At 49.6% G+C, this 13023-nt stretch overlaps 1 protein-coding gene across 3 annotated transcripts in view; it reads right to left on the bottom strand.

The window, feature by feature from the left end:
- FRMD4A (FERM domain containing 4A) overlaps positions 1-13023 on the bottom strand; it is a 301838-nt gene that overhangs the window by 137256 nt on the left and 151559 nt on the right. The gene's annotated exons all lie outside the window — the stretch shown is intronic.

Raw genomic sequence — 13023 nt, 5'->3', positions numbered from 1 at the left:
CCTGGTTCTATAGCAGCTCATGCTTTTTGCTCTGGAGGCTCTGGTTCAATCCCCAGTATGGCAGCCAAGAAAGAAGGTCCCCATATTTGGAGCCAGTAATTAAAATCCTTCTTTAGAGGGACTGGTCTTCTGCAGTAATTCACCTCCCAAAGGATTTTCAGCACCCTCAACTTCTACCGATCTCATGAAGCGAATGGATGTTGAGGGTGGTCAGCATGCAACAAACCATGCCTGTCTCACTGGAAGTCAAAATCAAGTAGTAATTTATAGGAAAAAAGAATAAGTTATTATATTCATCATGATAGCAACCTAAGGCCTCAAATAGTGATCAGAGCCCCATTGCACTAAGCCAGGGGTCAGCCACCTTTCCAAGGCAGAATGTCAGAATTTGACCTTTTGATCGCTATGTATGGTCCAAGCGCTGGTGATACTTTTTAAAGTCACTACTAGTCCTACTTACAATTGGCAGAACAGCCGCCCTGTTCTATCAAGGATTAGCTTAAAAGTATAAAGGGCCATTTCTTGCTGGGCTCTAAAATGTTTTTTCTTCCCCACAATCACACAAAAGTGGTGACTCCAGCAGGAGCCCTGGCCCCCTCCCATACTGGAGGGGGGAGGAGGAGCAGGGCTCAGCTCTAAAATGGGTTATGTAACAGGAGTGGCACACGTGCCAGGGGTTGCCGACCCCTGCACTAAGCAACGTACGCATGCACAAAAGAAAGATCTCTCAAAGGTATGACAAGTAGATGAGCAGGGGACACAATGAACAAATTCAGTGCTGCAGTGACAGCTCTGGAGCCAACAGACCCTGTTTACTTGAAAATGGGCCCCTTTTTCAAACCTTTGAGTGACTCTGGTGGAGTACCAAGTCTGTAGCAAAATCTGAAATCAGGTGATTCAGGCTGTACAGTTTCCAGGTGGCACTGCTCTGCTAACAATCTCTGCTTGTGGTTACTGTGTGGGGGTTGGCAAAGCTTAGGGACTCACTGGACATTTATAGTCAGTGAGGGTGACAGGACCTTTTGATGGGTCCGACTACATACAGCTGCATTGCAAGAATGATGTATCTATCACAGTTGCCAAACTATTGTACCCTGTTATATGGGCGTGAGATCTATCCAGAATATCGACCCCCGAGCCTCCCTATGAGATTGTTCCACTTCAGTAGTTAAGCAAAGACTTCTAGGCGCAGCAGCTCTTTTAAGTAAAAATTCTCTCCCTGTGGACTAATGAAAATAGTTGGCTCCTGTCCTCTTTAGCTCTCCCCTTCATTTATCTGCAGGCAGATAACATGCTTTCAATTGGCTGCTGTTGCTTCAGACTTGCAGGCCCAGCTTTCTTCTCCTGCTCTGACAGTCTTAGTTTCCAAAACTTTCTTTCTGAGTAACCTTTAAAACCGGCGCGGACAATAATTTTTAATGGGGCAGGGGGAGAGATAGTCCAAGCTTTTGTAAGTGGTCAAGGACCTCACTTTTCTGTAGAGGGGCTGCAGGATTGGGGATGGAGGTTGGGTGCAGAAGGGAGCACAGGGTAAGGGACCGGGATGCAAGAGACAGTGGGGAGTCTGAGAGAGAATTTGGATGAAGGAGGGGCTTTGATCTAGGGCAGTGGATGGGGGTGCAGGGTCCAGGAGGGGGCATGGGTGCTGGAGAGGATTCTGGCCCGGGGGAGGAGTGTAAAGAGGGGGTGCAGGGTCTGGGAGGGAGGTGGGGTGAAGTGCTAGAAGCAGGCTCTGGCCAGAAGGTGCCTACTAAGCAGCTCTTGGCCAGCAGCACTCGCAGGTGAGCTTCCCTGCCTGCCAGCAGCCCCAGCCCAGAGGTTGTTCCATGTGGTGCTCTGTGCGGGGGGGGGAAGGCTTCCTGCTCCCACCCCCAGCAAAATCACTCAGCTCCTATTGGCCAGAAACTGGCCAATGGAAGCTGAGAAATTGTGATGCACTGTCCTTACCGTAAGCCAAATCTCCAAGTTCTCAATGGTCAGTTTTGTGTGTCTGGACAATAGGAAGTTAGATATTTTGCTGGGGATGGGACAATGCAGCCCAATTCCTGAGCTCCCATTGTCCGGTTTCCAGCCAATAGGAACTGAGAGAATTTCCTGAGGGGGTGTGGGCAGCACGTGAAGCTCCACCCCTCTTCAGCCCTAGGTGCCTGCGGCAGGCCTGATTAAAAAGCCTATCTGCCCGTCCCTGCTTTAGAAGTACATTTCTGACACTGCCCCCTAGGCTGACGACCTGTGTTCCCTGGAAGCTGAGGGCTTGGGTGGCTACCCACAAGAGATTCAGGTGCCACCAAGCTGATAAGCAGAATGCTGAAGCAGGCACTATGTGTTTTGACTCGTGCGCATCTGCACATGCCTTGATACACATAACAAAATTTATTCTGCCCAGGGAATGGAAAAAAAATTAAGAGGGAACCCTGCCTATGACATTAATAATTCATGTAGCACCAGGAGATTGGATGGGTGGGGCCACATGAGAAGTGTATCAGCTGTGGGGGCAGAAAAAAACCTGTTGCCTGCTGGGTACTTTTCCTCATTTATGTGTGAGAAGAGAGCATGGGGTTTAGGGTCTGGTCAGAAAAGAGCAGAAACAAAACCAGGTGTGCAAAGTACCCTTTGCAGGAGCATCAAACCCTAACTTACCAACAAAGTTCCCCACAGGATGTGTACACAGCTTTCCTAAAACCATGAGAGGAGATCCTTCTGCATTTCATCCCTTATTCAGTTTGGGTATGTCTAACATCAGCCATTTTCTCCTAAATTATCTACAACTTCACTCGTTGGAAGAGCCCTAGAGCAGGCAAAGCACTGGCAGCTACTAGTGTTTACCACCATGTCTTTGTGAGCTTTCCTAGATTCAAGCTTCTACCATGGGCAGCACCACTGTGCCAGCTTTAGCAAAAGGAAATTTGCAGGGCAAAAGACTAGTGTAAACAAGGTCTGTGGGATCACAGTTGTTAGTTACAACAGCATTAAAACATGGTTACGGCCCATGGCTACTAGCACAGTTTCCCTGATCACTATTGATACAGATTTTGATCCTGTCTACACTGCAAATCTTACTGTTATAGGGACCCAGTTACAGTGGAGCAATTGCCAAACATGGGCTTGGTCTACACTAGGGAGCTAAGTCTACTGCAGATACGCAGTTCTATCTATGACAAGTGCATAGCTAGAATCAACTTATCTGCAATTGACTTACCTGGCCATCCACACAGAGGGAGGTCACCGTCCCATAGACATCCCTTACTCCTTGCACTACTGAGGAGTACAAGGACGGACTGCCGACCCCAGATAGTATCTATAGTAGGCTAGCAAAGCCAAACTCTGGATGATCGACACTCAGGGGGTGAGGTGGTTAACACAGTTCAAGCCAGCAAAATGTTGGAATCAACAGAGTTACAGCAGGGACGAATCTAGACCAGCGGTTCCCAAATCTTTCAAGGGGGCAACCCATTTTGACAATTCACTAAGACTTTGTGACTCAAGGCAATTCAAAACTGGGGCAGTGGAGGTTCTCCCCGGGAATTTTTTTTTTATAAATCTCAATTCACCTTCCCCCCCACCCGGCTTAAACCCCTCACAGAGCAAAAATGCCCCCCACCTACCTTACACAAGTGCTGCTGCTGTCCCCTGCTGCTCCTTCGCCAGCCCACCGCCGCCTCCTCCATGTGGCTACCTCCAGCCCTCCTACTCCCTTCCCCCACCGGCTGTGCGGGCACTTTCCTCCCCTGGTGCATGGAAATGGTACTCAATTTAATAGGTTTAAAGGCCAGATCCCTCCTGCAGGCTGTTAAACCAATTAAACTGAGTTCCATTTCAGCACAGCAGGGTGTGGAATGGGAGATGGAGGAGTGAGTGGTGGCAGCGGCAGGAGCTGCAAATGGCTCCTTAAAGAGCCACGTTTCACTTGGAGCTGCCCAGTCAGCAACCCTTAGAAAATACAATGGTGACTCATGTTTGGGTCTTGACCCATAGGTTGGGAATCCCTCATCTAGACTGAAGAGATTGAGTGATTTGACCATGATTGTACAAGATGTATGTGGCAGAGCTAGGAAAACCTTGCTGTCCCAATATCTAATTCTAGCACTGACAAGAACATCTTCCACCCCTTTTGCAGCCCACCCTAAAGAGTCCAGTTCTTGCTGCACTCTTCATCAAAATTCATAGAGCCAGTACCTTATCCTCTGAAATTCTTCCTCAAAACTTATCTCTGCTGTCATGCCTGTACTTCACTGGCATTGATAAGGCAAGTGGCAGCCTAAGACTTCTGCTGCTGTGGTTAAGTCTTACCTCATCTTACAACAGTTTGCCGGTTTTGTCTATCCATTACATCCCGACACCCAGAGTGGGGATTATTTGTCTGTACAATGCTGTGGAACCCCAATCTTTCTCAGCAGTTTTTAGGTCCCATCACAAAAAAATAATAAAATATCAATCGCCATGTTCAGACCTGGTTGTAGCTCAAACCCTTTGTTCCCTAAACATGACCAGGGCTGGAGTGACTGGACAGGAAGGATGGCCTAGTTGATGAGAAAGTGGATTTTGTCTCCAGAAACCTGACTGCTTATGTCTGACCTTGGCCCAGTTGCTTCACCTCTCTGTTCCCCCTCTGTAAAATGGGCGCAGGATATTTGCTACTTCAGAGGGGAGGCTGGGAGGATAAAATCCATTGGTACTTGGCCATTATGGTGCTGGCGGCTGGACAAGTATCTAGACAGTGTGGCAGGGCCAGTGTGAAGGAAGCCTAAACAAGCAGAAGGGCCTCCAGGGCAATCAGAGGCAGCTGGGTGGGAGATGGCTCAGCCTCATTAAAGCCAGTTGGCCCCCAATGACTGGGACAATGAGAGGACTTTAAAACCCTCCACAGTGGGAAGGGCAGAGAGAGAGAGCAGAGCAGAGAGACGCAAGGAGAGGAGCAGAGGAGAACAACAGGAACACTGGAGATCACAGAGACAGAGCGGGAGCTTCTACAAGATCAAGAGTGAAGGCCCATGACTGCTACAGCCTGGAGAAGGTACAAGGGGGGAATCGTCTGGGGAAGTGGCCCAGGGAGGAGAGTTGCCGTGCCGAGGACCAAGGGAGTCAGCTCCTTCCACTGGCAGCTGCACAGGGTCCCTGGGCCGGAACCCGGCACGAGTGGGTGGGGGCTGGGTTCCCCCGAGACCACCCCTTGCCCCAGTGAGGGCAACAGGGCCCTTAAGGGGTCCTAACGGACTGACCAGAGGACAGAGGCCCAGGAACTGGACTGACTTTGTCACAACAGATAAATAGACAGACCTCTCAATACCTCATGACACTTGCCTCAGATTAGGAGCACCGGTGGCAAGACAGAGCAGTAACAATGGCACAGGTCCTCTCAGGACATTCACGTTTGAATGCTGACAGCCCCTCCCCCTCATGCCTGTCTCAGCTAAATGGAACCTCTCCAGGGTCCTTTCCCATCCCCCACCCTGCACAGGGTCACTCGGAGTCGAATGCAACCAGGCAGCTGGGGAAGGGGAGGAAAAAGGCTTTTCTGTTTTCATGTGATTCAACAATGACTTTACAAATCATGTGGGTGATGACAACACTGTCTGTGCAGCCCCGGACAGTGGTGGAGGCCCGGTGAAGCAGGCTCCCCATAACGGTATAGATCGAGCACTGAGCTCTGCAGCTGGCACTGCCTAGCATCTGCTGCTCTGCTACCACCCAGATATCCAATAAATGAGCAATTATGCTGCCCAGCAGGGAAGCCAGACATCAGATTTTGCAGCCATCCTACCTGTCAAAGCGTAAGCAAGCTTGAGATGGGGTGACACAACACCGCACTACTCCCTGGGGTGGGGGCAGCCAGAGGGGAGGTCAGATTTGGTGTGTCACTAGGGCTACGTCTACACGTGCAGCCAACATCGAAATAGCTTATTTCGATGAATAACGTCTACACGTCCTCCAGGGCCAGCAACGTCGATGTTCAACTTCGACGTTGCTCAGCCCAACATCGAAATAGGCGCAGCGAGGGAACGTCTACACGCCAAAGTAGCACACATCGAAATAAGGGAGCCAGGCACAGCTGCAGACAGGGTCACGGGGCGGACTCAACAGCAAGTCGCTCCCTTAAAGGGCCCCTCCCAGACACACTTTCATTAAACAGTGCAAGATACACAGAGCCAACAACTAGTTGCAGACCCTGTATATGCAGCACGGACCCCCAGCTGCAGCAGCAGCAGCCAGAAGCCCTGGGCTAAGGGCTGCTGCCCACGGTGACCACAGAGCCCCGCAAGGGCTGGAGAGAGAGTATCTCTCAACCCCCCAGCTGATGGCCGCCATGGAGGACCCCGCTATTTCGATGTTGCGGGACGCAGATCGTCTACACGTCCCTACTTCGATGTTGAACGTCAAAGTAGGGCGCTATTCCCATCCCCTCATGGGGTTAGCGACTTCGACGTCTCGCCGCCTAACGTCGATTTCAACTTCAAAATAGCGCCCAACACGTGTAGACGTGACGGGCGCTATTTCGAAGTTACTGCCGCTACTTCGAAGTAGCGTGCACGTGTAGACGCAGCTTAGGTGGAGAAAATAAAAGGGGTGCTGAATAAATCCCATGAAAAAGGCACAAGTGGTCCTGATCCTGTGAGGCACCAAGTGCCTGCAGCTTTAAGTGGCAGGCAGTAGCGCCACTGTTCACGCACCATCTTGAGCAGCTCCACTAATCTGAGGCTTGGTCTACACTAATCACGTCAGTCAACTGCACATACACAATTCTAGCGACAGCAACTGCACAGCTAGAACAGACTTATCTGCAATTGACTTACCTGGCCGTCCTCACAGAGAGAGGTCGATGGGAGACTTTCGCCCACTGACCTCCCTCACTCCTTATGATAGCGAGGAGTACAGGGGTCAACTGCTGACCCCAGATAGTTCGATTTCATGCATCTCTCCCACACATGTGAAGTTGAACTCTGGAAGATGGACCCTGTGGGTCAATCTTCCCCATAGTATAGACCAGTGGTTTTCAACCAATGTGCCGTGGCCTCCCTTTCCTCAGTTTCCCCTTGCTGAAGAGCCATAGTGTGCGTGTGTGGGGGTGGGACCTGCCAATGCTGCGCTAGCCAGGGGTCAAGCCTAAATCCCAGCTGGTGCAAGGCTGGTCAATTCTCCTCCGTACCTCCCCTCCTGGGGTGGCTCTTTAACATGAATTTATTTGATCCTTGTTTCGCTTGCTGTATTCATTTATATGTTGCAAACCTTTCCAGTAAGACTGTGAACAGAGTAAAGTGACATTTATGAGCCGTCGATTCCGCTGAAAAAAGTGGGTGTGCCGTGGAATTGTTTGCCTCAATGAAGTGTGCCGTGTTCCTGAAAAGGGAGGGAACCACTGGTATAGACAAGCACTGAGTAAATGCAAAGTGTTGGCTCGTGATTTCTGCAGAGCGGAAGCATCCCATTGATACACTGCATGAAGCCAGCAGGGTTAGCGACAGTGTTCTCTCTATTTTTTTTTCCATCTATAGGTGGACTAATTTTGTTATATGCACTGAAGCATAGGTATATGTGCACCACCAACAGAAACACACGCTGCCCACGGTAGGTGGCTGTGGACACTCTGTTAATCTATCAGCTGTGTGGCACCTGAATCTCTCTTGGGTGGCCCCCAAGCGCTTAGCTTACCAAGAATCCTGGTTAGTGCTTCCCTCACCGTCCTTTCTGGCCCCCTGCTGCAGTGAGGCAGGAGGGGCAAGGTGGGCCAGGCAGAAGGGAGATTCTGTTTCCAGCACTCCTGCTGCTGGGTGGGCCTCTTTAAAACCCTTCTCCATCAGATAAGATGGGAGAACCCGTGGCAAGGCAGAGAAGAGAAAAGAACAATAGATGCAGACGTGGCCTCAGCCCTGAGCCAGTTTCGTTACTGGCTCAGCATCCTTGCAGAAGTTTAAGACTGAAGTTAAGCTCTGCTACTCCTCTCCAACATTACTTTTCTCTGTCATCCTAAGCTTTGTCACAGCTATGCAAGGTTATTGGCCTTTTCATGCAAGAGAATCAGTCCCCTCCTTTCTTCGACAGAGAGGCCTGGAGGCATGAGACTTTAAGGGAATGTGTCTCTGATTCTTGGTGGCAGGAACTCACTGATATGAAGGGGCCAGTCCACCTGGCATAAAAAACACACAAAGTTGCAGTTGGATTCCCATCTCAAGACAGACACAAGCACTGAAAGTTAACAATTAAGCTGACTGTAGTTCAGGATCAGAATGGATGAGCCATGACCTCCTTTCATGTGAGCTACATAGACAGAGCTCATTAGCCATGTTCGCGTCTTATTTTAATTCATTATTAATTTCTGGACTTAGCTTTCCAGAGGACGCTCGTTTTGCGTTAATAAAATCTCTGCCTTAGACACATCAAAAAAGGCCCTACCAAATTAACAGTCCATTTTAGTCAATCATGGTTACAGGATTTTCAAAATGGTAAAATTCATGAGTTCAGATTTTAAATCTGAAATTTCATAATATTGCGGGGGTCGGGGGGAAGGGTCACCAGGTGATTGTAGGAAGGGTTGTGGTATTGCTAACCTTCCTTCTGAACTGCTGTTGGCAGCAACACTGCCTTCAGAACTGGGCAGCTGGAGAGCAGCAGTTTCTGGCCAAGAGCCCAGGTCTGGAGGCAGTGCTGCCACCAGCAGCAGCATAGGAGTCAGAGTGGCCTAGTATGGTATTGCCACCCTCACTTCTGTGCTGCTTCCTGCAGAGATGGGCCTCAGTCAGCAGCCGCCACTCTCCTGATGCCCTGATACGCTAAAGGCAGTAGCTCAGTCCACCATGAACAACCTTTTGACTCCCTTTTTGGATCAGGACCCCCGTTTTAGGAAACAATGGCCTCCCCCCCGGAATCTGTATAGTCAAGGACAAAAGCACACAAAAGACCAGATTTTATGGTCTGTGACATTTTTCATAGCTGTGAATTTGGTAGGGCTCTACCAATGGAGCAGAGTGTCTGCAGCATGGCTGGGCATCATTGGGACATTTGCAGTTCAATGGGTCAGGTCTGCAGGCTGGATCCTGATCTCAGTCCCATATGGGTAAATGAAGATCACTGAGTTACTCCAGTGCTGATTTACAACCATGTAAATGTGATGAAAACACGTCCTCAAGGCTGAAAAATTGAAGGATCATACTCAAGTGCATTAGTGCTCCACTAAACCAGTGTCTGGCACCCCTCTGCCTCAGCTGGTCTTCACTTCCTTCCCATCTCGCCTACTCTGCGACCCACACACCGCCCTGCCCACGAACTGTCTCCATTTCTGCTCTACTGACAGCAGCAGCCCCGAGAAGTCTCTGTGCTGGCAATGGCAACCTTTCTAAAGGCAGAAAAGGATTATGGGAAATATTCATACACACACCCAGCAGCAGGTGGTTGGACCAAAAGTTGGGACAGGCCAGGTGATCAGGACTTTGGCAGGTGGAGCAGCAAAGGCTGAAGGCAAGTTTGTGGGTAAGGGATACAGTACCAGTGCTATCCTTCCAGTATATCCTTCCACAGGGTGTCCTAGTGGCCTGCTTATTTAGTGTACAATGAACCTTGCTTCTACAAAACCACACACCCAGAAAAAATACTCCAAGGGGACATCTTTGGCACAGAAATCACCACTGCCCAGAGGCTGGTCCTACTGCACAGCAGGAGCTGGAGGGAAGGAGACAGGGCAGGAAGCTTTCTCCAGGCTACAACCTCAGGGATGTAACAGCTTGTCCTGGCACCTGGGCTCCCACTACCTGGCAGCAAAGGTCGGGGACCCATGCACTGGTGTGGGGGAGCCCCTTGCTTGGCTGGCAAACCTCAGCTGCACAGGAGAGGCCTTGCAGAGCTGGATTCCTGCTTTATGGACTCAATTCCAGCTCCATCCCAGGTTGCACAGCAGACCTGCTGAGGCTGCACAGCAGACGGGGTCCTCTCTGCATGTGATAGTCAGGGCAACATCACTCTGAATTATACAAGAAGCAGATCTCGCTACCTAGACACAGTGATGATGGGCACCTAAGGAATGGCTGTCTGAATGGGCCCTTCAGGTGACTTTTGACAGCCTAATGGGCTGGATATTGGAACCAGATCTGGCCGCTTTGAAAGGGAGGAAGACATGCAGATGGGTGCTCATTAGGGGCTGCTGCTTTAACAAACACAATCACCCAAATACCCCGCAGCACACTCTGGGCTACTGTAACCCACACACCTGGGGCGTGGTTCGCTGGCCCATGTAATGGCACCTAGACCACTTACACAGAGAAAGAATGAATCTCCTCCCCAGCCTTAGCTGAGCGCCAGCTGGTTTTTAGCTCAAAGTGCAGAGGCTCCTAGACTGAGGTCCCGGGTTCGAGCCTTCCAGAGGGTGGTTACACACTGTCAGGAGGCGCATTGATCTGAAATGGTGTTCCAGGCACAGCAGCAGCTTGGTGTTTCTACCTCAACAGGTAGCACAAAATCAACGCAAGGCTGGGGCCGGACTTCTGCCGCCTAGAAGTCTCAAGTTCACGATGCAGCAGGAGCCCTGTGGAACTGCTGCTTGGTGCCCACTGCAGAATGAAGGCAGGGAGAGTAACAACACCTGGGCTGCGAGGGTGAATGCAACGGATGCGTGGTGGGGAGGCTGGATGATCCAATGGGATGCTGTTTGCTAGAGGTGCTGAGCAACTGGAGCTCTCCCATTCTCAGCTGGAGTTGGGGGTGCTCAGCATTTCTGAACAGCCAGGATCCCAAGGGCCAAATCCTGCAGACTTTCCTCAAGTGACATTACCAGAGGCCTAGGTCCTGAGGGCTGAATACAAACTGAGAGTGGACTGAAGGATTTGGCCCCATGGAAACAGAAGCAAATCGCACCATCAGTTGAGATGTCCTGCACCGACCTCGGAAAGGCCACTGTTTGCACTGACAGATGTTAACTCCCAGCACGGTCTTGGAACTATTCACAGAGCCGGCTGGGCAACACCACTTCTCTCTGCAGCACAGGAAAAGAACGCAAAGTTCACTGACAGAGAACTCCTCATAATATCCCCTAGCTGAACCTGGCACATACTAGTGACAGCCATGGAGAACGGCATGAACAGATCTTTCAAATGCTCTCTCCATTTTCTTAGGTCCATTTTCAGAAGCATTCCAAAGTAACAAATTAACCTGTGCATGAGGTTCATTTCCCTGCATGCCGCCCCTCTCTGTGGGCTCATAATATTATAGAGGTGTCTCTTTTTAATTGGACACATGTATCCACAGCTGCGGAGGAATGTGGCAAATGGTAAAAGGCAAATTGAAAGAGGAGCGCACATGCTGATGAGGACAGGGTGGTGGGAAATACACTTGTTCCCCAGGGCAGGAAAAGGAGGTCCCCATCATGACTGTGTGTTTCCCAAAAAGCTAGAGCTCAGCCATCCCAGTCCAACTCACCCATTCCTTACGGACTAAGCTGCCAACGCATGACCCTTTGACTCCCTAGAAAGCTTAAACTGTTGTCAGAAGGACTTCAAAGTCCATGCACCTGCCCGTTTGAACTTGTCTCATTCTATGATTGGCTCCAACCTCCCAGCTATTAGGAGGGTCACTGTAAAGCACCTCTCCAGTCGCTCACCTGAGCTGCAAGAAATTTACCGTCTAAGAGTGCTGTGCAGCTGATCCTTCATCAAGTGAGGAGGTGAGGCAGAGAAGAGGGAGCAATTTGCACGAATAGTGGATAACATGCCACCCTAGCTTGTACCCAAAGCAGCACTCACAGGCTCATGGGCAGTGTTCCTGATATCTTTTTCCATCCATGGGTGGAATAAACTTTGCTATGTGCACAAAGGCATGTGTGGATGTGCACCACCAGTAGAGACACACACTGCCTGCTGCAGGTGGCTGTGGGCGCTCTGATAATCAGCTGGGTGGCACCTGACTCTCACCTGGGTGGCCACTCAGGTGCTCCGCTGACAGGGAACACTGCTCATGAGTAAACAACTTCCAAGGAGACTCTTGGCTCCGCTAAAGCTTAGAAAGTGACACAGAAGAGAAGGAAATGAGAAAATGGGAGCTCCGCTCCCCATTTCTCTAAGCAGTGGAGCTGCGCCCTGACACTGTCAAAACTGCACAGCTGTCGATACGGTATTATAATGATCATAAGCAAAACCATAAATGCTATGCCCATGCAGCATGGTGATGAGCCCATTAAAAATGCCTATCTAGATAGAAATGGAAAGAGAACACAGGACCTTTGTGCTCCCTGCATATAGGCTAAAGGAACACATTATTCAGAGAAAGGGCTTTTATCTACCAAAAGTCAGCAGTGCACACACATAACCCACATGCATTAGTCAGTACATTACACTCCAATTGCTTATGTCCTATAATTTTTCTTGCTTCCATAGCTCTTGTGCATGAAATACAGAAATCCTTCATCTAGGGGCCATTTAACTGACACTCACCACTCCTTCCTGGGTGCCTGCGCTGTTGCTAGATGCAAATTGTTTAACCCACTTGAAGCACTTAAGAGAAAAAAATAAAGTCAATCAGGACAAATGTTTTGTAAATACTAAATCACAGTCCTTGCATCTCAGTGCGATGTAATAACATTGCACAAATCTGCTCATGCTGAAGATGGGAGGCCTTAGGGTTTTGAGCTTTGAAATTCTTTTGGGATAGATCTGCCATTCTTTAATTCCATATTAATGTGTTAACATACGGCAGGGGCATAATCAAACCAGGCTGAGATGTAGTTATGTGAAAAATTATTCAACAAAATGCAAGATATCTGCAGAGGGAAGGTCTTACTGTCTTTTATTGAGAAACAGTAAAACTATGTCACTGTTGTGGACAAGTGATGGGGTATTCATGCTGGTGCTGGCAGTGCCTCCTTCAGCAAGTCTGTGTTTGACTCTGAAACCTCTGCCCTCAATTTACATAGGAAAATGAAACAATTTGCCTCCAGCAACCTCCTCAAAAACAGAGGGGCTGCATGCAGTGGGGAGGGGGAGTGTAATTCACTCCTTGAAAAGTCAGCAACAGCAGGATGTGTGTAACCCATTAAAATTTATTAAG

Source organism: Carettochelys insculpta, chromosome 1, assembly GCF_033958435.1.
Source record: "Carettochelys insculpta isolate YL-2023 chromosome 1, ASM3395843v1, whole genome shotgun sequence".
Taxonomy (NCBI): Eukaryota; Metazoa; Chordata; order Testudines; family Carettochelyidae; genus Carettochelys; species Carettochelys insculpta.
The sequence above is the reverse complement of the archived record's forward strand: the minus strand, read 5'-3'. Positions and strand labels throughout refer to the sequence as shown.